At 36.6% G+C, this 25,735-nt stretch overlaps 1 protein-coding gene across 1 annotated transcript in view; it reads right to left on the bottom strand.

The window, feature by feature from the left end:
• PTPRN2 (protein tyrosine phosphatase, receptor type N2) overlaps window positions 1-25,735 on the bottom strand; it is a 616,207-nt gene that overhangs the window by 460,807 nt on the left and 129,665 nt on the right. The window lies entirely within an intron of this gene.

Genomic DNA, 25,735 nt, shown 5'->3' with positions numbered 1-25,735 from the left:
AATTCACTGAGAAATCCTTAGTAGAAGTAGCAATGGCAGACTTAGAGCTATAGTATTTAAAGCAACTGTAAAATTGTGCTTTCATCAGGAAAGGAACAAAAGCTTTGTTAGTTTTGAAGCTTACATTTATATTCAGCATAATAATTCAAAGTATCATTGCCTGCCACTATTAGGAGACAGAGGTCAAATATGGCAAGTAAAAAAAAAATTACATTCACAAGCTGTACAAAAGAGAAAATAGGCTCAAATTGTATGAAGTGCAGTGACATTATTTAAATGTCTTTGTTAATCAGGGTCCTGACATAGGAGATGGTGCTGAGAAGAATTTGCTCTTCAGACTCTTCTCAGCATGGGTCAAATCTGCTTAATATTCCAAACACCGAGTCTAGCTGAACCGCGTTACCCCTTTATGATCTCTCATCTATTTTTTTTCTCCTTTGAATTCAAGATGCACTGGTATTTTCAGTTTTCATCACTGCTAAAGGGCAGGGAAGCTATAGTATAAACAGTGAAGTTCCTTTCAAGCCTTGTTTATAATGATTTATACATTATACAGCTGTTAGACCCGAAGAAATTTTTGCAGAAAGTCAGAAGACAAAAAAGAAGTTTGGGAATGTTTACTTTCTACCTTATTTTTTTTTTTCCAGTTGCTCAAATGAGAGACAAATAATAGGACTAACTGATGATTCATACAGGAGAAACTTAGAGCAGTCTAATTTCCACTCCATATAGCCACAATGGTGTGAAGACCACACGAAGCAAAGAACAATGGAGCCCACAGAGCATTAAGTGTACAGATGCTACTGCTTACCTATCTGCACCAACATCTGACTTGAACTACACCCACGAGGACTGTGAAGGATGTTTCAGATGGTCAGCTGCCACTTTTTGGATGAATAGAAGAGAAATAAAAAGGCTAAAGTCATGCAGGTTGTAAATCTTAGCCAGTTCTCTGGTGATGCTTGTGGAGAGCAAAAAGGGTTCCTTAAAAAGAAAGGTAGCTCTGGCCCTCCTCTTGGCACCATACTGTAGAGGCTGCAGTCACAAGATCAAGAATTTGTGTTCCTCTATGGTTCCTTCTTCCCTCAGCACTTGTGTCGCTCCCCCAGTCATCCACAGGCTTAGTCCCTGCCAGCTGCTTTCCCATCACCCAGACTTGCTACCTGAGGGGTCTGGAGGGTATTTTTGTTTCCCTGACAAAATATTCAATCCATAAAAGACTTTCTCCCATTTCAAACAAGACATACAGCACGATGAGAGGACATGAAAGAGCAGCTGGCCAGTTTATTTTTATTGGAAACATTATGTGATTGCCCAAAGGCCTTGATTAGAGTCCAGTCGTGCTCAGAGCTGTTCCACCCTGTCTGCAGCAGTGCAAAGCACTAAGATAGATGAGGGTGCTCTATGAGATGAGATGAGATCCAGCCCACCCGAGGACAATTCTTTTCACAGTAGGGATTTAGGCAGGGTGTATTACTATGACCAACTGCACAACTCTTGAAGATTTTGATAGCCTGATGTAACTGAAAGATTTGGGAAACCACAATGACATAAATCAGACAGTCTGATATGATTCCCTTTGAGGCATTCAGATAAATGTAATAGTTTGCAAATTACTGACTAGCAGTTGTTAAAAGCTTGTTTCCACAATGTTTCTGTTCAGAATCTAAGCCAATCCAATCCTAACTCTCACTTCACAGAATGTCGTATTCTGTATTTACACTTAATGTTTTGGGTTTTTTTTGATTGTGGGTAGAGTGGGGAATGCCCCATTTTATTCAGAAGGGACAAACCTGTTGAATTCATCTTTGAGACAAGTCATCACCAAAACAGTGTATGTCACAAAGGGTTTCCTCCATAATGTTGAACTAGGGTGGCATACTGATCAGGTAGCTAAGGTTATACTACAAAACATTTCCCATGTTTCAATGAGTTTAATATACATTTCATTATTTCTTGTCCATGCCTCTGATCCCTCTATGTTCATCCTGCCACAGACATCCAACCCCAGCAGGAGTTTAAGGGCTATAATTTGAGCCTTGCAAGTTAAGAGGAGACTTTTAGGAAACTAAAAGTGTTGGAAAGGCTGAAAATGTTTTGATACCTTCTTTCACAATCAGTATGGGCAGCAACAACCAGGTGCTGTAAACTGAGACACTTCTGGGAAGGAAGGGGCACTACATGCTGTATATAGAACAGAGTATAAATGCACTGGTTTATTGGAGATGAGATACTTGCACTTCATTCATTTTAAAAGCCCTCTGAAGAACAAAGTGAAATAACAAAGAATAGATCACAAGAAGTATGTGATAACAAGAAGAAGGAGTTTGGAAAAGAAAGGGAGGAAAGGAAGTTTAAACATTTCTTCCTCTCCATCTTGAAATTTTCTTCACAGTGTTTGGTGTTTTTTTTCAGGACCAGCTTCAGAAAGAGAGTATTTAAGTATTAAAAGAGAACTCTTCCCTTCAGAGAACCAGTTTCACCAAATGTAATGTTGACAGGCACTGTACAGCTACGGTGTGTATTTGGGAAGACATAATAAATACGAACTGAAAAGGTCACATCTCACACAGGCACCTTTGACGACTCATGCAGACTCTCTCTCAAAATATAGCTCAGAAGTAGATACAGTAACACATTCCTTCCCTCCAGCATTCACAGTAGCTAGGGTTTCAAAACCACTTAAATTTCCTATTAAAAATCTTGATTCAGGAATATACCTTGCTTTGATTTAACATATTGTCCGAAAGGCAGCTGTGCTCCTATATTCCATGTGGCAGTCCAAGTTTGACATGGAATTACTTCTTTTTCATAGCAATAAACAAAACCTACAGTTTTCAGATAAAACAGACAGCAATCCATTTATGACATCTCACTTATTCATGCTCACATCCTACTGCCAATAAGTATCTAAGAGATCGAGGAGACTTAAAATTGTAGAAAAATAGTAAATAACTGCAATGCTTTTAAATAAAAGTCATGTGTGACTTAATTTCGCCTCTTTTTCATGGTTAGCTACTGGGGTTGAATGGGTTAACTTCTTTCCTGAGACAGAAGACCTTAGATAAGCTTGGTGGTTATGTAGGCATGTCTGGGTTGCTAGGAGTTTAAACTATCAGCTTGCAAATGGAGCTATTTCAGATCCCAGGTGATCCAAAGAATAGGTTCTTCTCTGCACTAAACAATGCAGGGATTACGTGGAAAAAAATAGTATGCGATCATATAATCAGACACTGCACTGTAACACACAAGCACAAAGATGCTGAATTAAGGCAGTGCAGGAAATGTCAGAAATACATTTGTCTACCTTCTGAACGTTTGATATGCAGTCCTCAGAAAGGTTTTTTTATTATTATTTTTATTAATCATAACTATTGTGTATAACACATACAAATAATATGATACAGTACTGGGTAATAATGATACCTCTTGTGTACAGCTCCTGCTCGTTAATTGCCCTGGTCCTGGACATGGATATTCCAGTGGTTCATGATATTTTACCTTCTGTATATCAGCTCACTCATGCATATAAGCACTTGATTGCCTCACATACACTGTTTAACCTAATTATCATAAACACTGATGTCCTAAGAATTTTATATGACTCCAAGATCTGTGCTATTGAAAATAGGCATAACTCTAAGCAATTTCTGAGCTTGGTCACAATACAGTGTACCTGTGCCACTTCGCTAAGTCAGATGCATCACTGATAAACACTGCTGAACTGGTTTCAACAATATTCTGTACCTTATGCTATTGTTTGTGTTAAAGCAAAGGCTAAAACACCTATAGAAGGAGGGCAGGAGATCTGGGGGAATGGGAATTGCTTTTGTGTTTTTTCCTAATAGTATATATAAGCATGAGAAACACCACAAAGTACTTAGTTAGGGGAAAAGAAATGCAGGCTTGAGTTTATCCAATAATGAAAGGAATCAGAACCCATCACACAGTATATAAAATATGTTCAAACACATACTTGACTTTAATTTATTGGTGCTAAAGCTCCCACTGAATTAAACTGGAGTTCAGGGTGCTAAGCACCCCTGTAAATCAGAAGCTTCATGCACGTGCGATTGCAGTCCTGGGCTGCCTGTTTAACAGGAAATCACTTTTATCATCGCAGCAAGTCGAGGAAAGAAGCCCATGACCAGAATGTTATTTGTATCTACCAAATCTGTGATTCTGTGTAAACTATTTCTACAGGAAATAAATATGTAAAGGTAGCATCAATTATTGCAGTTTCAATTAAGGTACTGAATGGCAGGAGACGCCATGCATACCAGAAATTACTAATTTGAAAGGGAATAAAGTACATTTTTCAGATAAAGCTGATTTTTTTTTTTTTTTTAAGAATTTAGGCAGGATATTTATTCTGTTTTTAACAAAGGAGATGACAGTATCCATGCATGATAAAAATCTTTTCACTTCCTCTTCTAGACAAAGGTGAAGACACAAGGCTAGTTTTCATATTCAAGCCCCTCAATTATTAGTTTTACTACCTTCCCAGCCCTTGCCAAAAGCCTCAGCTTTCCTTTTTTCTTAAAGATCAAAGTAAAAATCCTCAATATGTGATCCTGAACTGAGAAGCAACACAGAGATTAAATACATATGTGTGTGTGCATGTGTTTAGATATCCAGAAATTAATAGCTTCTGTATCATCATGCTAAAACACCTTCATGATTGCCTACATGACACGATTGTTGATTTTTAAATGAAGCATAATGACAAAGAATCTGATTTATAATGTTTGGGGTTAATTCAAGGGTTTGATAAAACAACAACAACAACAAAATGAATTTGCAAAAACTACATAGGAACTGATCCAGTTTCCACCGAATTTAACCAAAATGTTCCATGTACTATATGCACTCCATTTAACCCACCTGCTAAAATCATCACCAAAATGGTCAAGGATGTCAGGGCAATCCCTGCAAATGAGTAACTGAAGTGATACTGCTGCTAATAATACAGTACCCTACATTTATATAGTGCCTGCCATGGCCAAGGATGCTAAAGCCTCTAAAACCTCCTGCAGAAGGAGTAGAAGTCATACAAACAGGGCGAGGTCCAAGTTGTCAGTGTCCCGGAACTGACTTTGGTCCAGGACAGAAGATCATTTCTCTCCAAAACTTGCATGAAATTTTCCACTCAGACAAAAAGGGAATCTCTCTGATCTCTCACGATACTAAAGAGCAGCCCACGTTTAACTTCACACAGCTCAGACTCCTCTCATGTCCCAGTCTTTTGCCTGCCTATATTTCTCTGCTTTAACTTTTCTTTCCCTCCAGTCAACTGTGAACATATATATGAAGATTTGATTTTTAGGAAGCAGCTTCAGCTCGATTCAGTGAAGTTGAATCTTCAAACGCTCAGCCTCTCTGACTATCAGGTCATAAATATAAGAGAAGTAAAAATCTGTACCCTACAACCTCTCCCCCTCTCTTTGTGACAGTGCTGCTCACAGCTTCCCCAGGGACTGATTTATCCACAAGACTGGCATTTTAAATTCAACAATATGCAATTCATTTTTGCAATCCTCAAAGATAACAAATACTCAGTTTCAAATTACTGAATCATTCATTTAACTTAGGATGCCTGAAAATTATAATTTTTATGGAAAGTAATAAATTGTAATTGCAAGTAATAAAAATATAAGTAAAGAAAACACCCGGACATGCCACAAAGAAAATACTTCATTCTGTAAATGAGTGTGTTTAATTAATGATGATTTCTAATTGTAACACATTACTTACAGAATTAAAACTCTGTATATCTATCTGCTACCCCAGTTTTAAAAGTTATTTCAGCTGCAAATGATTCGTGACATTTTTTTTAATAATAGTTCCTCTGAGCTTAGTCTTCCTAGAAGCTGCAGGGAGTGATGACAGACTTTGGCTGCTCAAGCCCCTGCACTGCTGAACACTACACATTAAGAAAGTGTTTTTATTAATTTGGCAGTCCAAGTTACACTAATGTTAACCTTTGGTTCAGTGTCTTGCCGATATTGCAGTAACCATTACTTTCTTGTTTACCTGCTTGAAGCTGTAGTGTTGGACTCAAGCTGAAGCACTAGCCCCATTGAAAGAATGCAGACACTTTTTCTGTACAATATAAGCTTTCCCACACAGTCCCGAGTGGTTAAATCCAAAGGTCATCTCCTGCTTAAAAGGAGAGCAAAGCTCCAATAGTATGGAGTAAGCTGTTCATTCTGGTGTTTATAATACTGCATCTACAAAACAATAAAGAATCGCACTTATCCATGCTAGCGGCTGCTAGTCTGGTATTATGACTGATTACTACAAGATTCAAAATTTGAGTCTAAATCTTCTCAAAATTTACTGTTATTCTGTCAACACAAAATCTTTTGCACTGTTCTTCTCCATTTATTGGCCAAGATTGACAATAGTGAGACTGTGATGAGGGTTGCCTTATTTGAGATGGAAAAAATTAGTATCTTGACTTTCATTTTTCATGAAGTATTACTCTGCGATTAAAGTTGCTTCTTTAGTTGTTTGTTTATTTGTTTCTACTTTACTATTTGAATTCATCTGGATTCATCTTCCAGCCTACTTCAGCCAAATCTTGTCTTTCTCTGCTAGGTTATAGAGGTAACCAATATTTTCAACACATTAAGGCCCTTTTGTACTGTAAACAAGTCATCTCTCTTTCTTTGAGAAAAGCAGAACAGATGGAGCTCTCAGTTTCTCACTATAAGGCACTCTCTCAAAATTATTTTTCTGGCCCATTCATTTACATTCTTCAATTTGCCAACATAATTTAAACAAATGTGGACACAAAACCAAACACGACATTCCAGTAGTTGCCTGACTAATGCAATATATATAGCAAAAATCACTTCTCTCTCCCTAAGTCACTATTCTAATCTGTATATCCATGATCCACATTAGCCTTCTTTGCCCCAGCTCTCACAGAAAGCCCCAATTAGTTGCTTGTCTGGTATGACCTAACACCTTTGTCAAGTACAAGCCCTCAACAGAACAGATAATCTCATTGCAACTCCCATCTTGCATTCTCCTTTTTTTTTTTTTTTTTTTTTTTTTTTTTTGAATGATCCGTGTTGGCCACCATCCTAAATTCTCTTGTAGGACTTAATTACTATTCACAATTCCAATAGTCTCTAAGTCATCTGGAAGGTTTTGTACTGGCAGCTAGTATATATGTATCTCCAACTTACTGACAAAGCTGTAGATGAGAATTGAGCTAGCATCTATCCTTAAAGAATTTCACTAGAAACAATCTTACTTAAGTGTCATTATTATTTTGGGAGTGGAAAGCCTCCTTCTAGTCAAATAAGGAGCAGTATTCATATACAAAAAATATGCAGTCAGACTTTCCAAGGCATAGCAAATGATGGTCTGGACCACATTTGGACCACAAAGACAAGAATTAACAATAAGTTTCAAATAACTGTAACACAGTATGGAGAGTGCATTAGACGGAAGTACATTAATGCTTCCATAATGGTGATAATTTATTCAACATGGGCTTTGTCAAGGATATAAACCCTTTCTGCCTGTCCCCAGAATCCCCAGGCCCAAAATAACAAGATTAACTTTCATGACAGAATATTTTCCTTCGAGGAGGGGAGGAAGACAGAGGGAAAAAATGCTTTGTCAGTGTGAAAGAGGAAGTCTGAAAGCATATACAAGTCCACAGTAGAACAACAACAAAAAAAAATTTCAAATTACAGGAACAACAGAATTCAGGAAAGCACCAGAACATGAAGCCCCTTCATTAATCCAGAAGCAGAAAATTTACAGCAATGATAAAATATTTCTTGGGATAGGAAAGCTTCTAAGGGGCGTGTGCATTACTACTCCTGACTCCTCCTCAGTTTACTCCTCCTTTGCTCTACGTTCACCAAGAGAGATGGCCAAGGCTGCACATCTCAGGGTGAAATCTATAACATAATCAATAAAATGCTACAAAGCTGAATATTCGATGCTAGTTTATTATTCTCATTGTGCTTCCCCAGGTTCAGTCTCCCTCCCCCCAACCTGCTCTCCTCTCGCTCTTCTGCAAGCCCCCTCCAGAGGCACAAACAATTCTAGCTCAAATGTCGCATTACCTCTCATTTTATGAAATTTCTGCAAGGAATAACCTTTAACCCATACTTTGCCTCCTCCCCTTCCCTGCCAAAAGCTTTATTCATTCAATTCTTTTTCAACCTCAATTACTTCCCATTTAACAAATGGTTGGTATAGCAGTGAAGCACTACAGTAAGAACAAAGGTTGGTGCTCCATTGCAATCTCTTCAGGGTAGAATTAAAGGCAAATTCTCTATCAGAGAAAGCCACCTCTCCTCGATTTTTCTGTCACTGCATTATTATTATACAGCTTGCCTCTGAAAGGAAGGCTCTCAGGGTGTCATGAACTCTCAGAGAATTTCTAGTCTACAATGCCTTTCAGTAAAAAAGGGAATGCTCCAGAGAGAAAATAACCTTTGTGTAAGGAAAGGTTTGTTCTGCAATATTGTCTGAGCATTGGCTTTACAGGAAAGAAATGAGTCTTTGCATTTGCATTACCAGAGCATGGAAAGTGGTCCAAAGAATATCACTCTGCACAGCCCAAGCTATACTACTCTCTTCCCTCTGACTGAGAGACAGAGAGACTTGAGCAGGATTAGGCAGTATATACAATTCCTCCTCTATTGATACATGTCCACAGCAGAACACACAATTGAATTCAGAAAACATGAATCCTGTTCAGTTCAAATGGTACTCTTTAATTAAAAAAAAAAAAAAAAAAAAAAGCCATGTCACTTCCAACATCTTTTTTCTGATCTCATTTGAAGGACAAAGGAAGAATATATTCCTAACTGCCTTTTCCCTCAATCTTCAATTGTTCTCTCTCTCTTCTTCTTTTTTTTTTTTTTTTTCCCCCAAGTTTAAATACTTTAAATGCAGGCATAAATTCCTGCCTTTTTGCTGGCATATCCATACCAGCCATTCATGTCAGCAAAGGACAGCAAAATCCTCATGGAGACAAATTAGGGATACTCCCGAAGAATCTCAAACTGTCTTGTCTAGAAAAAATAAAGACTACTTATAGCAAGCATCATTTATACATATATAAACATACACAGAAACACACATGTTCTGGCACAGGAAAGAACAGAGGACAGACAAAAGTGACAAATACTCTTAAAGGAGGGAGGAAATGAAGAGACAGACTCCAAGCTGTGTGACTTGTTAAATGCCCATTGAAATAAATGGAACTCTGACAATTAATTTCAGCTAAGGATCTACCCCTGAGAAATGAAAAGTGCCTCTCAACCTGCTCACATCCTGCTTTCCTGAATTATTTTAATTACACAAAAAAGTTAGAGGCTTATTATTTTTACTTCATATAATTTTATGTACTCCACTGGTAATTTCAATTTATTTTTTTAAAATTTTGAGTTAAAGTGGAACATTTTCTTTAACAAAAGAAGACTAGAGAAACAGAATGCTGAAATGTAAAAGGAAGTGAAATGGTTAATGGAAGATATTACTTATAAATACATAGAAAAAAAATAACAGGAAAAGTAAATTTTGTAGTATTCAGATTCAGGTTCAAGCTCAACAAGAAGCGAGATCAAAATGTATCCTCCCTTGAGAGTTACAGATTATTGAAGACAGTGGCACTTCATATGCTTTTCTTAATACTGTTTACAAATTACATCCTTCTGGGAGTTGTAGAAAAAAAAAATTGTACTTTAAAGGCATGCATGTGGGTTATTAGCTAAAGCTAATGGCCATCATTCCCACATATCTGAAAGATTTTTTTTTCCCCAGAAAGAAAAATAAACCTAAGAAAAATGGTATTATACTTGATGTTCTGCACATATTTTAATAATACATAAAGTCTGAGTTAGAAAGGAAGACAACTCAAATCCAAATCAATAAAGTCTGTAATACTAAGAAATTTCAATTTAGCCTCTAGTTACTCTATGTCAGTGTTTACTGCATGTCGTACAGGCTACTTCACATACCTGCATGCCTAGGTTATTCTTAGTGCTGTGAATCCTTTAGATGTATCCCAAATGCTGAGATAATGTTATTTGATTCTCTGGAATAATAAACAATTAAAAATACCCACTACTGCTGTCATTCAGTTATACTTTTAAAATAGCACAGCTAAGCAGGTGGTGAGTAATGATTACTGTGCTTGCTGTCACCGATTGACTGCAGATTGTGCACACAGCAAATCTATGCCAAGATATCCAGTTATTTTTGTTACTCATCTTCTCCCTTCCTAATCATTGACTTTACTTAAATATGTTTTTCAGCTGTAACATGCTGAGTTTTAAACTGTAGACTCCTAAAGGAAGGGATTATCACTTTAAACTTGGTTACTACCTGTAGAACAGGTAGTTCTGAAAATTTTGTTTGCAGTCTAATTTTCAGCCTAAAACTTTGGTAATCACTCAGTGTCATCTTCAGAGAAAGACGATGCTATAATGCTAAATATCAGCAATAAATGGTTAAGTCTTTTGGCTCCTGAAGACTTTTTGACAGTGTTAAATGCTGGGGGGGAAAAAAAAAAAAAAAAAAAAAAAAAAAAAAAAAAAAAAAAAAAGGAAACCAGGATTTGGTATGCTACTGGAAGTATCAAACTGCATGTTGTAAAATTTTTGGTTACCCATTCGTAAAATTACAATCTATTTGTAAAATTATTTCAAGTTTGAATGACATAAAGGATGAAGATAGACATGAATGAAGTATACTGCAGTTATGTGCAGCATTTCACAGTTCATTTCCAGAATATTTTGGGTCTGGTACTCTATGGTTTTTTTGTATAAATGGTTAGTACACCTGGCCAGCTCATCATGACAGTACTTCTTCAGTATGATGCAGGAGAAATCATAAGAGGCTTTTAAAAAGGAAAAAAAAAAAAAAAAAAAAAAACAACACAAATCTAAAGGCTTTTCTGCGATAAGGGTGGTAATACATAGGGCTGTAATGTGAATTATTTCAAAGAATAAAAGACTGATTGTCTTCATGACCTATATAGCTTTTAGTGAGCTTTAAAACAAAATTACATTTTATACTTCTATGAATGGCTTTCTCCCCCCTCCTTCCCCCTTTAAAAATGCAGGGTTTTTGTCCCACCTAGTAGGCTTTCAGCTTTAAATAGGACTAGGTTTCTTCCAATGTTGATACATTTTGTTCCACTGAAAGTGAAGGCTCTGGTTTTGCGAAAGAGCTGAAGCTTCCCCTGTACAAAGGCAACCCTTTCCAACATATTTAAAAGTAAACTACAAACCATATGGTCAGGCTATTTTTTACGCAGAAGCTCAGCACTAGAATTATTTATATTCTATTTCCTGGAAAAAAATTAGCATAAAAATATGATAAATAAATATTTCATGAGGTATAAAAATATCAGGGAATATCTTATCTTAGATTAAAATAAAGTCAAATGAATATTAAGAAAAAAAATACAGGGTTGAGTATTTGCAAAAAATTGTAAAAAAGTGCAACATTTCCAAAGAGTGTGTGGGCCATATTCAGATCACTCAGTCACCTGAGCTCCTGTGGCCTGATGCCAACAGAGCGATTCTGGATGTAGGTGACTACAGGCCTAGCTTTTGAACGTTCAGTGGTACCGAACATACACTATAGTCTTGCAGATCCAAATCCATGAAAGCTTCTGCGTGAGATATCAGTTGCAACTTTCTAATGCAAAGGAGCCTCCACATGCTTTTAGTTATGGTCATTGCCTGCTTGAAAATTGATTTCCAGGAAGACATATTAGTTTCAGTGAACTATTATGTTAAAAATATTAAACATATTATACCATTAATATTGTAGAGAGTATGCCTCTACAGAACCATTTAATTTTTGGAAAGAATATTTGGTTTTATTCTGCAGGCTTTATCCAGAGATTCAGAAGAATCAAGTATTACTTAAGTGTATCAGTACGAAAGCATTTTGGATCTTGGTAAGTAAGAACTCCCTGGGATAAATAGATATATCCCACTCTTGTTAACAATAAGCCAGGTTCTTAATTGAAGTACCTGCTGTCGTGTACATTGAGATTCCTTTGCACTAGCAGCTAGATCATACACTGGAAATGTGATTTAATTTATTTACCAATCTAAGATTCTTAAAATCGTTCCAATATCAAATTAATTATGCTGGCTTTTTGGGACAATTGTTCCTAAGAAAATAAAAAAATTGCCCATTTGTTTGTTTTTCTTCCTGCTAATCGACCAACTTTATATAGTAACTACCATGAAAAATAAGGAATGCTCTCTGCTTTGACTTCAGAAAATGTTAGACAAGTAGATCTTTCCTTGTACACAGTTTTAATCATTCAAAAAGGGGTTTCTAATCTATTAAAGTGAGATCTTTTTATTACTAAATCTACCAGGTTTTGATGGGGTTTTGTAGCATCATATTCTTCTTGCTCATAACACAATACCTAATTTGTGTATTGACCCTGTATGTTCACAGACTGCCTAGCATTTTAAAGCCATATTCAGAAGTCCTGCATGAGGCCTTTTAAATAATAAATTAAAAAAATACAGTGCCAACATATCCCTGCCAACTTTTCTGCAATTGGCAGGCACTGATCATTTAATAACTTTACTTTTCACTAGAGAGTAAACCTGTCCCCATAAGCTGTATGTCTTTTTTCCAACATTTGTTTCACTTGAACTTAATTTCTGAAGGGACAGTAAAGTACATAATGACACAACAACTTACTGATATATTTGCTAATGCTGCAAACAAGGATACCCAGTCTGTTCTCAAACTCCAAATGGTTTCTATTGGGTAAAAAAGGTTGAAAGGAAGCAAGGTGGAGATCAAAACTGTTTGGTTCCTTCTTATTTCCCAACTTAGATAGTAAATTGATGGTGGGTTAACAAGACAATAAAAGCACAGACGGGATGGTTCATCCAATCTGATGCAAAACTACCTAAGAGTCTCTGACAAATCCTTTTCTGTGTCATGACTCCTTTCAGTTGGCAGAAATTTCTCAGATAGCATACTTTAAGGAAAAAAAATACAAAACCAGTGTTGGGAGTGCCCTTATATGACTCAGCTGACACTCAGTCCCTTGGGAAACATCATCTCCTGAACACAAGTAGGCGCAGATCTGAGGCTACTCTAAGCTACACCACAGGTGAAGGAAGATGTAAATACCCAGCCAACACAAACTTAAGGACACAAAATTACCTTCAGCACTTTATCCTTCTCCCTGTTGTTCAATCTGAACCTGGCCTTTGAACCAGCCAAACATGGCTGAAGAGGCAAATCCATAAAACTTACAGAACAAATTCTGGTAAGAAGACAGAAGTAAAACTGCACTGTTAATCAACTCTTATCTTTTAGGGGGAAAAAAATGCAAATGTAACATCATTAAAAAAATTAAAACTTTTAATGAAAACAAGAATTACTCATACTGCTCCACAGAGGATAAAAGATCTCTCTTTGGATTCCACTCTAATCTAGTTTCAGGGTAATTGTTAAAGTGTTTGAAATATCTTATCTCTCCCTCCTCCTTGTTTATATTCTTGACTTCTTTAATGTACAGATTGTCTTTAATTTGGTTGGTTGGCAGCTCGGTTCTGTACAAAGCTCTCATTTAACTCCCAGTTAACGCCCAGTTAAATGAGCATTTCCCAAGAAATAACTTTCTGTCCCCTCCCTTCCCCAACACCTTTAGCCCAAAATGACCATCACAATTCCCATGTCAAAGGAAATTTTACTGTCTTCTCCTCACCCCATCATGCAAGGTTCCGTCCCACAGATGTGCAAGAGAGTGCTGTCCTCAGATCCTGCTTGCTTCTCTGCTTATGGTGTGACTTTGTTCAAAAAAGCCATTCTGCTCCAAATCATAGTGTTACAACTTTTAGATCGTGGGGTTTTTTTCTCCATTTCCCTGAATCTCAAAGACTTTTCTGTGCTAAGTATCTCAGATTTTCTCTTGATAAACAGTGCTTACCCTGCAGAGTAAATCTTACGGCATTTATGTAACTGTCTAGTATGCACACACTAAACTGTGTATACTATAAGGACTTATCACTATGAAATCTAGACTATATTCTTGTTCAGTTACATTTCTGAAGTTGTCATCCCTCTGTGCCTTTGAATAGCTCTATATCTTTTCATTATTTTCCTGACTGCCTTGAACCAGAGCAATCGGGGGAACTGAACCTTATGTGTCCCAGCAAGAAACCAGTAAAAGTTTTTCAACTTCCCAACAATTTCCTCCAAGCAGTCACCTCAATGCATAGAAGAAGCAATAAAGGCTGTGTAACAGATTTGAAAATATTCGTTCTTTTCTCTGGCTGTATCTGCCTCAGTAGGAAATGATCCCAACAATACAAGAACAGAAAAGCCTGGGTAGGTCTGAAAATGTATCTTACAGTTTAGGGTCAAAGCCTTTTTGGCTTCCTTTTCCCTCACCTAGGTAATGGACAGTGTGTGGTAGCTCAGCATGCTTGTCACTAACTTCTTACCTCCAACTCTCCAGTTCATAGTAAGATCAAAGCAGAGGAACACAAAGGAGGATTCTATCACATGGATCACGGAGAAAGACCTATTTTTCATCCCCATTGTATACAACAACCCTTCTGATTACTGGCATTATATTCAGTTCCTCTTCCCTTTTTTTAAGTCTCTGCAGTATTGATTGGTACAATGGCTACAAAGAAGTTCATTCAAACAGGAAACAGACAACAGAAGAAAACTACTGATAATCAGGAGCTGTAATAATCACCAACGTTTGACTGAAACTCAAGTACGTAGCAATACTTGAAAAGTCCATTGATTCCATAGTGATTGCAAAAAAGAGAACGTATCCAACAACACCTAGTCAGCCTCAGGTTCAGCAGCATCTTCTGCACATTGACAGTACAAAGCAAGCCACCTTAGTCACATAAACGGTAAATTCGCAGTGATTCAAACCACTGTAATCCTAATTCTTTCCACTGAACTATTTAAAAGCAGTGTTTCTCTCCAAGTCCCATTTGCAGGTAAGAAGCTGTGTCTTCCTATGCTTATATTATTCTTGACCCACACCAAGTAGTTCCTTCTGTAACTCAGCCGCTCACTGTAATCCAGCCTGACTCTCCACTGCACTGAAGTCACCCAGAGTACACAGCAACAGCTGAGAGAAGTTACAAGATCAGAGGTCATTATGCGCTAAGATGATTCACAGTGTCCTTAGAAATGGGCATATAGCAAACAGCCTTACTCAAGTGTCCTGTCTTACTGTTCTCCTTCACCATCTCTCACCTTCTGCACTAAAGCAGGTCTCTCCATGTACGTATCTTTGCCAGCTTCACCCAATGATTATTCAAAGCTTTATATTCTTCTTCCAACCATCCTAATAATATGTTTTGACAACTTGAACTCCATGACAATTACCCTTTGGGGAATCAAAAGAACATCCTATTATTAGCTGGGAACATAACCCTGCAGAAAGTACAAAACTAGGATTGCCATCAGGCTGTTTTTTTATGAAAATCTGATCGAGATCTCAAATAGGCACTAACATGAATGACACTGCTGTTCTCTGAACAGGTATTAGTAATCTGGCTAGTGTGTCTGATAGCACCACTGAGTATCTGTAGGCTTTTGGAATATCAGTTACGACTTTTACCATTATTTGTTCTATAGTTTTCTTAGATTCAGTCAATGGAGGAGGAACCATCTCATGTGTTTAACACATGAGGGTCCCATCTTCATGCAAAAATTGATGGAAAAGAAGCTACTGCTTCCTTCATCATCTAGTGAGCTTATTTATCTTATTCTTTGCAAAGTTATGAACCTTATCCTGTCTGAATAGGAAAATAGGCAACACTGGTAAGAATCACTGTAAATTAATGGGGAGTTTTAATTTTATTTAGTCTTGTTGTTCTCTTCATTTTCAAAAAAGTAATAAACTCAGTCACATATTTTCCATTGACATACCTGCACAACAACTTTACATAACGAAAAATGACAGCTAATTTTTAATTTTTTTTCATTTTACATATCTTAAATTCTGAAACAAAATTTTTGAATCAGTATTGTTTCAATGGGGATTATGAAATCTTGTTGGTGGTGAAAAATATCACCATAAAATGCTAGATTTCAGGTAGACATCTGAATATTGTCATAGGAGAACATTTCTCCTGCTAATTAAAGGCAGAGGGTAGTCACAGTGGTTCACGGCACCAGCTTAACCGTTGTCAAATACTGTCACGTAAGAGCAACTCTAAGCAAATACCACAGAAACATGACCCACACCCAGGACACTGCAAATCTAATTTCACTGCATCAAATTTACTGTAAAATCACAGGGGCAATCACCAGATGATTACTGGTCATACTAGAATATGATTGTTCTTTTGAATGACATCCCCAAGCCATACAGGACGTTATCTGTTTTGCTCAATTTCCAGACAAAATACTTTAACCAATATTAATGCAATTTTAGAGTTTAATGCTCCCTCACCCAAATGCTTTCTCTCCCCACTCTAACAATCAACAATTTCTTCTTTCCATCTCATTCAAAGTAGTGATTTTCTATCAGAGATGTATAACATATCTGCAGTAATTCCTCAGTGCTATTGGAGAATATTTCAGCTCTAGGTCTGTAAGATGCCTAATGAGACAATTCCACATATTGAGGAAAATAAAGTTGGAAAAGTAAAGAACTTTTAAAAAAAGTTCTTAAAAAAGTAAAAAAGTTCTTTAAAAAAGTAAAGTACAACTTTATTGTACTGCTGTTAGTTTTGAGTAGACAACAGTGACTACTCAAAATAAGGCATGATTTAAATCTTGTATTAGCTTAGAACTTTTCAGAGGCAAGGACTATGTTCAGAAAACATTCTGGAAAATATTTCACAGCAACCTGTTTTCCTACCCATTCACCTAGGAAGAAAAGCTATTCAGGAAGCCCTGGGAGCTCCAGCCTGGCAGCAGAGAGATGGGGAAACCTGGCAATTCTTCAATCCATGGAAGCTGAAACTCTGAGGTGCTTCTCAAGCCTCTGCGGGTTCTAAAATAATGAGTTATATACAATTTATTTAGGAATGATCAAAACTTCCCTCCATACATCAATCCATATCCCACAAAATGTAATCTTTCAAATGTTAGAATTTCTCACAGATGAGAAATTCCAATATTTTATTAGTTTTACTCTAAATTGTCCTGCAATTTGCTCTCGTTTAATACTGCTATTATGACTCCTTAATTAATTCATTCCGAGTTAAGATAAAAGAAGTGTCACATTTCAACACGTTACTCAAAATTTAAGAAAACAGCCAAACATTTTAATGGCATTGTAACAGTCTTTCCAGTGCCTCACAATGTAAATACACAAAATATGATTGTCACACAATCTATTTCAGGGAAAATACTTTTAATTTTAAACAGTGACCAATACGAAGCTTCAATCCCTATCCGACTCTTATGTTTCTCTGGATTTCTTCCCTTCCTTCCCATGTGCTTAGTCCTCAACAATTTGCCTCAGTTAAAAAAAAAAAGTCAGTAGGAAACAGAAACACGTACACTATTTTGGGTTTTTATCCTATCCCCATTTCACAGAATACCAGTTCCTTTTGGAATAATGTTGTCTATGTTTGGGGTTCTAAGATCATTCTTTTCTCCTTCTTAAAAAGAATTTCAGCACCCTAATAGGCATTTCAAGAGAAAGGCAAAATCCCACCTTTCATTTTATATGCATGTTTCACTCTTTGGAACAGTACTAAAGTTGAAAAATTGAGGTCTGAAAATAGAAAATAAGCCAGAAAATGATCCATCAGACTATCTTGTACTGAAAGCAGTTTGGTTTTGGATTTGATCTTACTAGTAAATCTTTGAAAAAAACCTGGCATTGAGCTGTTCTTTCATCTAACAATGTATGATCTTGCAGAAAAGTCTGTGGAATGTTTCAAAGAACTTGTTTAGATATATTTACTTTATTGCCATGCCCATGGGAGAAGAGAGTCTTTTTTCCTGACACAGATTTCTATAATTCAGTGTACGGCACTGAGGCTCCCTTCTGCAAAATGACAAGCTGCTTCTAAAGGGAGCTTGCATTCTTCACTCTGACTGGAGTTACCCTGTGCCTTTCAGAAATAAGGTCTCCCTCAATCCCAGGCACCTGAATCAGCCATAAATTCTTAGCTGAGGAAACAAGTGTCTAGTTTGGAATTAAGGCTCTAGAATAGTAAAATTTTATATGTGTTCATGCAGTTAAAGACATTATCATGCATGCATTTTACACACATGGGTGTAGAAGTAAAATTTGAACGTGACAACCATGTTGGCAGTGCCTGATTGCTTGCACAGCTGTTGAATGAATGCAATGTTTTGCAGCTAATGCAATGTTCATTTGTTACTTCTTGTGAAGCCAATCGGTTTTCCCACAGTACTGCTTTTTCCTTAAAATGTATTTATAAATAGCTGTGGAGAAATAATGTATATTGTACAATCATTTGTCTGAGAGTACCTTGACAAAATTCACTTGTGTCCCTTAAGGCAGATTAGATGAACTACCATTTAATGGTATTGATGATGGATGCTATAAACAGCTTTAGGCCTGGGAATATAATCTATGACTCTTAGAAACTGTTAGCGTAGCAAGAAGCTCATTTGCAGCATTTAGATAGCACTACCTATCAGTCTATGCCATGTAAATGGGAGGAAAGAGGTTGTGTTTTGGGATGCAGAACATTCTGTGAAAAGTAAAAGGGCTATGCCTCTAATCAGAGCATCTCCCTGGTGAGCACTTCAGATCCACTATGGGCAGTGCAAAGGCGTGGATCAATTATCTAGTAATAACGTTATAATCCTTGGAGATATGGAGAGCAGAACACTTACCAGTAGCAAAACTTTTTTATCACTCTTCTAAAAAAACAAAAAACCTTTATTTTCCTCTCAGTTTGATTCCTCCCTGACCTACCCGGTAAAATTCCTCCTTGGGCACAGGATGATATAAGGCTAATTCACCCCTCATTTCACATTAACAGGGAGTTCATGGGGAAGCACCAATGCTAGCCTGTTCATTTATAGCTGGGAGTAGCAAAAAGAGGTGTGTTAAAGGGCATCTAAACTTTGAATTATCTACTCATCAAAGATGGAAGAGGAAGATTATGAACTTCAGCCAAAATACAGAAACATTGATTCACTAATTTGGAAAACACTGAATTCAACTGTTCATCATTCAGTCTCAGGATTGTTCATGAACTAGCTTCTCTACTGAAAACAGCTGCAGACATTTTGGTAGGCAGGTTTTTGTAAACTAGACAGCCCATAAGGAACTGGATCACAAATCCTAAAGCCTTCAAAACTGCTAGTAAATAAAAGGCAAATAAAGTTTTGCATGTTACCTCACTATCACACCAAACAAAAAAAAGTCACAGGGAAAAATACCAGACAACTGATACCTATGGTGAATTTGAAGATACTGGCCTTGTAAGGGTTCCTTGCATACAGACTAAATTTTACCATTATTGGTAGATTGCCATGGTAAATTATCAATAAATTCAATATGTTCCCTTTGTGAAAAGAGAAGAAAAACAAACTTGATAAGCCTTTCAAGTTGTAAGCTAGTTTATAGCAGGAAGTCCATACATGCAGGACTTGTTCAGAAATTTGTTTAAGCAGTAATACAGAACCCACTCTACTTCTAATGATGAACATGATGAAATCAATAAAATTAAGCAAAGCTTAAGTAAATGTAATAAACAGAGTAAGTGTAAAGCTGATAACTGAAAAATCTGATAGGAGTTTAAGGTAAGGGTTTAGCATTTTTAATACACACCAAAAAAAAAAAAAAAAAAAAAAAAAAAAAAAAAAAAAATTAAATTGACCATAAACAGTATATCTACACCACAAATGGACTCACATGAAGAGATAAAGTTGGCACTGGTAAAGCTATAATGTGTACAAAACAAAGCATTGTAGAGCTTAGTAGGGCTAATTAACCCAGGAATAGCACGATGGTGACACAGTTATATTGGATCCTATCTAAACGATCTTGTTCAGTGTTAACCAGGATACAAAGATGTAAAAGCATACTCTTCCTCCCTAACAAAGACAAAAACACCTTGGAAATTTTTACTAATTATTTTATCATTACGGTTACTACCTGGATTCACTCACTTTAAGTGGCTGGGCATGCTGAAAGCTGAACCTGGGGACCTGTTAATAAAAATGTTTGTGTATTCATCTCTGCAGCAGTAAGGGGAAGGAAAATCAGGGATGAGATATAGGAGGAGCCCAGAGCACTGTTTTTGCTTAGATGGCATTTACAGTTTATAGCAAGCACAAGCAGGCACTGGATTTTCCCTTTCCTGCACTAATCTCACCTTTTCCAAAACCCAGATAAAAAGCAGAAGGGAAAAGAAATACATTAAAACTCTGAACTGTGTCTTTCTTCATAGGAACAATGAAAAAGGGAAGGTAAATTGAAATACTCTTAATGAGAGCTATTTACTTTTTTGTGCTGTTTTATTTGCTATTTATACTATTAAGTAATTTCTTACTATGCTGTTTCTGCTTGCCATAGCATGGTTTGATCTCTGACAGGCTCTAAATAGAGGCCATCATGCAGGTCAGTTTTCCATGAAGTTGCCCAGTTTTAAGCAAGCACCCTAATCTGTTTTTAGCAGGATAACCAGGAGTACGTGCAAGAGCAGAATTCATCTGATAAATCTTGAAGTCCAATTGCCTACTGCAATCACAGTGAGATTTCATACAGTTCCCCACTGTTTCTCATCTGGCCCCTCCTAGTCACTGCTCCAGGCAGAGCATCCTGTCCAGGTGAGCCTGCCTCGACCTGAGGTTTATTTAAGAAGGGTATTGGGTGCTTTCCAGCTCTCATCTTCAGTTTATCATATTTCCCTTCCCTTCTTAAAAGCAGAATATGACACTTTTTCCCCTTCATGTATGTCTGTCTCCATTCAGCCGGTACCAGTCTTGGCTTTAAAGAACATGCGCTTTGATAGAACTGCAATATGAGTTTGTTGCAAAGGCAACTAGAGTGCCAATGAAGCCTCAGGAAGAAGCTTTGTTCATTAACTCAATTAACAATTATAACTTCTTTGTAGAGCTACATGATTACCTCTTTGCCTGCAGTAAAAAGGTTAGTGCCCTCAGTGCCAAATCCCTAGGACCCATCTCAACCGACAGCTGACATCCCTGTATAATGCAGACATCCTTCCTTACACAAGACAGGTTCTGTTCTCTGTTTAATATTTGATTTCTGCAACAGAGTGTGGAAGGACTTCTAAAAGTAAAATCCAGGTTGGGAGTTTTATGTAACAACCACAGCATTAATTTTTTTGTAAAAATTATTCTATATTCAAAATAAAATTTACAATTACATTTAAAAATTTTATAGAGGTGCATTTTTTTTCCCCCCATTTTTCCATACAGGAGCTCTTACAGTCTTTAGCACTGATAGATTTCTTTCAAAGCAGCATAATGTTCTTTACCACTTCCCTCTCGCAATGACAAGTCATTTTGAACACTTGCCCATCCCTGCCTGAGTCTGATGCTCTTGACACTAGACACACGCATTTTAACAGAATTTCTAAAAGGGCCATTTGAAAGAAACAGCAACCTGACAGAAAATGTTACTAAAAATCTTTCAATGTACTTTTCATGTGAAAATATGCTGTGTAGCCACACCGAAGTTACACATACCGTTATAGCTTCCAGTAAAAATGAAAAACAGAAGAGGAAAAAAAAAAGAGAAATCTTTTGGAGAGGAGTTTACAGAAGCCTGGAAGATAATAAAATATTTATCTAAGAAAATAATCACATTCTCTGTTATTAAATATGTTATTGCACATCATGGAAATAGCTTACAGTGAAAATATTGGAAATAACAAATATGCTGTTTGGTTTCACTTCATATATATTTTAGTGTTAAGAAAACAAAAGGGCTACAGCAATTTCTACGGATAATGTGGAATGAAAAATAAGCTGTTAGCTGGACTTTCAAAATATTACTAAATCAAAAAGTATTAAGCATAAAATAATTTTTAGTAGTGTTACCAACAACATTTAGTATGAAAGCAGTGGAAAAGTATAGCTTTTTTTTTCAGACGAGATTACTATGTTGCCTGTCATGGGCTAGAATACAGTGCCTGTCTGATAGTATAAAGCAAAACTGAACAGCTGATAAGGACAACGATTAAATAAGTATAATGGATTTTATACGGGTGTGGGAGGAATTTAGGAAAGAAAATTGTCCAAATTAAGTTTGTGTCAGTCACTGAAATTTATATTCTTCTTCTTGCAAAAGGTATCTATCATCTTTAAAATCCAGAGGGGATCAAGGCATTATACTCCACAGTGACATCTGTGCCTGAAACAGCACACTCCTCTTTAGAGCCATCCCAGATTATTGCTTTAATGTTAAATAGACTCAGAAAGAAGGGAGCGATAAAAAGTAACAACAAAACAACTCTTTTTATAGCATCTTCTGTTTATCACTGGTGGATTCCCATTCAAGAATTGACTGAACTCAGCTTCAGTAATTAACTCTTACATTTTTATTGGTCTGACCTGTTAGAATTATATCAAACCTCCAACCCACCAGAACAATTATATTGCCTTTTCCATATATTAAAAAAAAAAAAAAAAAAAAAAAAAAAATTTTGGGATTTCTCCTTTTCATCCCTTTAAGAAATCATGACACTTTTTGGTTTTGACATATTGCTCAATACTTAACGAGAATCTCACCAGAAAATAAATCCATAGTTGTTTTCATGACAGCAAATTACATGCCAAAGTGTGACATTTAAATGTTGAATTTTAATGGCTTGTCAGCAGAAGTGAAATGCATTTAAAAAAATTAATATGTGAGAGAACAATGTGTCTGTCTATAAAATAATTCTGTTCATAGTAGACATGAATGGTAAATACAGTGTCAAATGTATTCTATTTCTCAAAGCACATCTTCATTTAGTAAGAAAGGAGTTAGAATAGGGGTTAAATTATCCTCTCCTGCTGGCACAGTGGATCTCCGCTGCAGTCATACTGGTCGGGAAACTCCTACCAATATCCTTTTCCAGGAGGTTTCCACGTGCAGGACAATTTTAGCAAAGGCAATAAAAGGCAAATTGGGCAGCTTGGGAAGAGGGAGAGGTGTCCACCACCTCCTACAAGCACTCAGTTATAACTCCCATATGCTTGCTGCCTATCTTTTTCACTGGAATATAGGTAGTGACAACACTGATTTTCAGAAAGTAAATTCAAGAAATGATTGATCAAAACTATTCTAATCACATTCAGTCACATGCAAGCATTTCCTTCCTGCTGTTTAACTTAAACATTTCCATCAACAAATTTTTCACTTGCTATCAATAAACACTTGTGTTATGTAAAATGTTATTTAATGTTAAAATAGCAGCAAGGAAAATTCCCTTTTCCTCCTGCAATTCCAATGATATAAACAATTATTCTATTTCAGTGCTGTTGCTTACATACAAGGTCCCTTAGCATTTTGGGTTTATTTATTAATGGTCTATAAAGGAAGCGTGACAGGTGGTATGGACATATTCACAGGCTAATATATACCCTCAGATAAAAAAAAAAATCTGAGAATATTGTGAAGAATCATGTTCTTGACAACATGTGGAAATTTGAGAAAACAGTTATCTGCTGAAAAAAATGCAGATTTGTATACGTAGGACAATATAATCTATGTCTGTATTTTGCTGGGAAGCAATTTAATTCTCTTCTTTTGGGGAGGGAAATAAATGGAAAGCTTCTCTATGTGCAACTATGGACAATTTAAAAATTCTGAGGAGCACAGGAAGTCTGTTATTAGTCCTAAAACGTTGAAACGTTTGAATGCCCTCACTAAAATACTCTGAGCAGTTTTGCCCTGCTTGTCTAAAAACAAAGGAAGAACAGGCTCAACACCAGACAATGAGAATGATTAGGGGTAGAGAAAGCATGTTTAGGAAGAAAGATTGGCATGGCTCTTCTTAGCTATTTATTCCTTTATTATTTAAGCATTTATTCCTTTAAATCTGAAGCCTTTAATCCTTCAAGTACATGTTCCACCTCCAAAGAAATACCAATTCCCTTCAAGAATTCTCCACTGCTTTCTCCTGAAGTTCTGTCCCATTCTCCTTATGTCACCACAGGTCCTATCAGTTTATCTGTATTTCTCACCTTTATTTTCTCTTCTCATTTTTCTAAAAATGTTCACTCTCTCTGAGGTGCCTCCCTGAATCTTGTGGCTGGTTTCAAAATACCTGCGCATCACCCAGCCAAACACATCACCCAAACACTGAGTAGTCTCTCCCTTTGTGGAGGTATTCACTTGAAAGTTCACTTGACCCAGCCACCAATTTCCACAAAGTTCATAGATACAGAATGTATTTGAGACCTTGCCTTTCTGTCAAATTGGCTAATAAATTCAGAAATTATTGAAGGACTGAGATGAACTAAGGCAATGGGCAGGCAGTGCCCATGCTTACAATACTACATCAAAAAACCCCAATAAAATCACATCAGGGAAATAAAGAATTGAGAGGGACTCACTGGTACCTGATTTCATGGAGATCCTAGTAGGAGACTAACATTAGGTATTCATTTGTGTAAATACAAAGATGTTCGAAGTTCTATCAGACAAAAGCAATATAATTTCTCTGTAACGCAGGAGAGCTACCCTGCAGCACTGTTCAACTGCTAGTTAACACAGGAGGGGAAAAATTTCCAAATGATAGAATCTACAGAATCTCCAATGTCTCCTTCACATACCTTGTCCTAGCACTGCCAAAAATAAGATACAGACTTAGATGAACCCATAAGTAATAGGAATTTTCACACATTCCTGGACAATTCAAAGTACACAGATTTACATGAACCAGTACATTTTTTTCTGATCCATTTGCAATTTGCATTATTATTCCATGTACAGAAACTTTTTTTCCTAACACATACACAAAGCCATTCCTTTTCCCCCAGAAAGACTCATGTGACTCCTACCAGACTGTCACCATTAGAGGCTAAAATTTCCTTCACCCACAAAACAATTAGTGCATGGAAAATAACTAAACATAATTCCTTAAATACCTTGACAATATGCCTCCCTCTAGGGGCACATCAGTTCAACTCCTATGCCTGTTCAACCCATTCCCTTTACACTTTAGAAGAAAGGCTGACATAGCAGAATCTGCTCCATTTTTTTCCAAGTATATCAGCTATTACAAAAATTACCTCTTCCTCTAAAGCACACATCACTCAAACTGATATTAATCTAACTATAATTTCTTTCATACTGTCCAAATCATATGACAGTAACTTCAGATCCCCTGTAGTAAATTTAAGTTGGTTAGTCCAGAGATGAAAGAGCTGCATTCTTACCATCATCACTCTAAAATATTTGTTCTTCTGATGGATGTTATCCTGATACTCACCCTTATGATGATGGTAACTTTTATTTAGTTAGTTTCAAGGTGTATTTTTGAAGAAGACCACCATTAAGATGTCTTATTCTTCAACTTTTGTCATTGCTATTTGTGGGTGAGCCACTAAAGTTTTGTACTCAGAAGAGTATAGAACTGTCTGTCTCCCTTCAGGACTACAGGCTTCACTTTCACTGCTAGCCTTGAAAAGTCAGCTAGAAAAAGGGTGGCACTAAGATCATATCCATTGTGTGGCAATGAAATGACATGCCTTTAATCAGTCAAGCTTCTTTAGAACAGATGAAATGAGATTTAATTTAGATTTAAGATTTACAGTTTAAAATGTTTTGGTCTGT

This window comes from Athene cunicularia, assembly GCF_003259725.1.
Source record: "Athene cunicularia isolate RWA chromosome 2 unlocalized genomic scaffold, athCun1 chr2_part1, whole genome shotgun sequence".
NCBI classification, from domain to species: Eukaryota; Metazoa; Chordata; class Aves; order Strigiformes; family Strigidae; genus Athene; species Athene cunicularia.
Note: the sequence above shows the minus strand (reverse complement) of the source record. Positions and strands in the feature narration are given on the sequence as shown.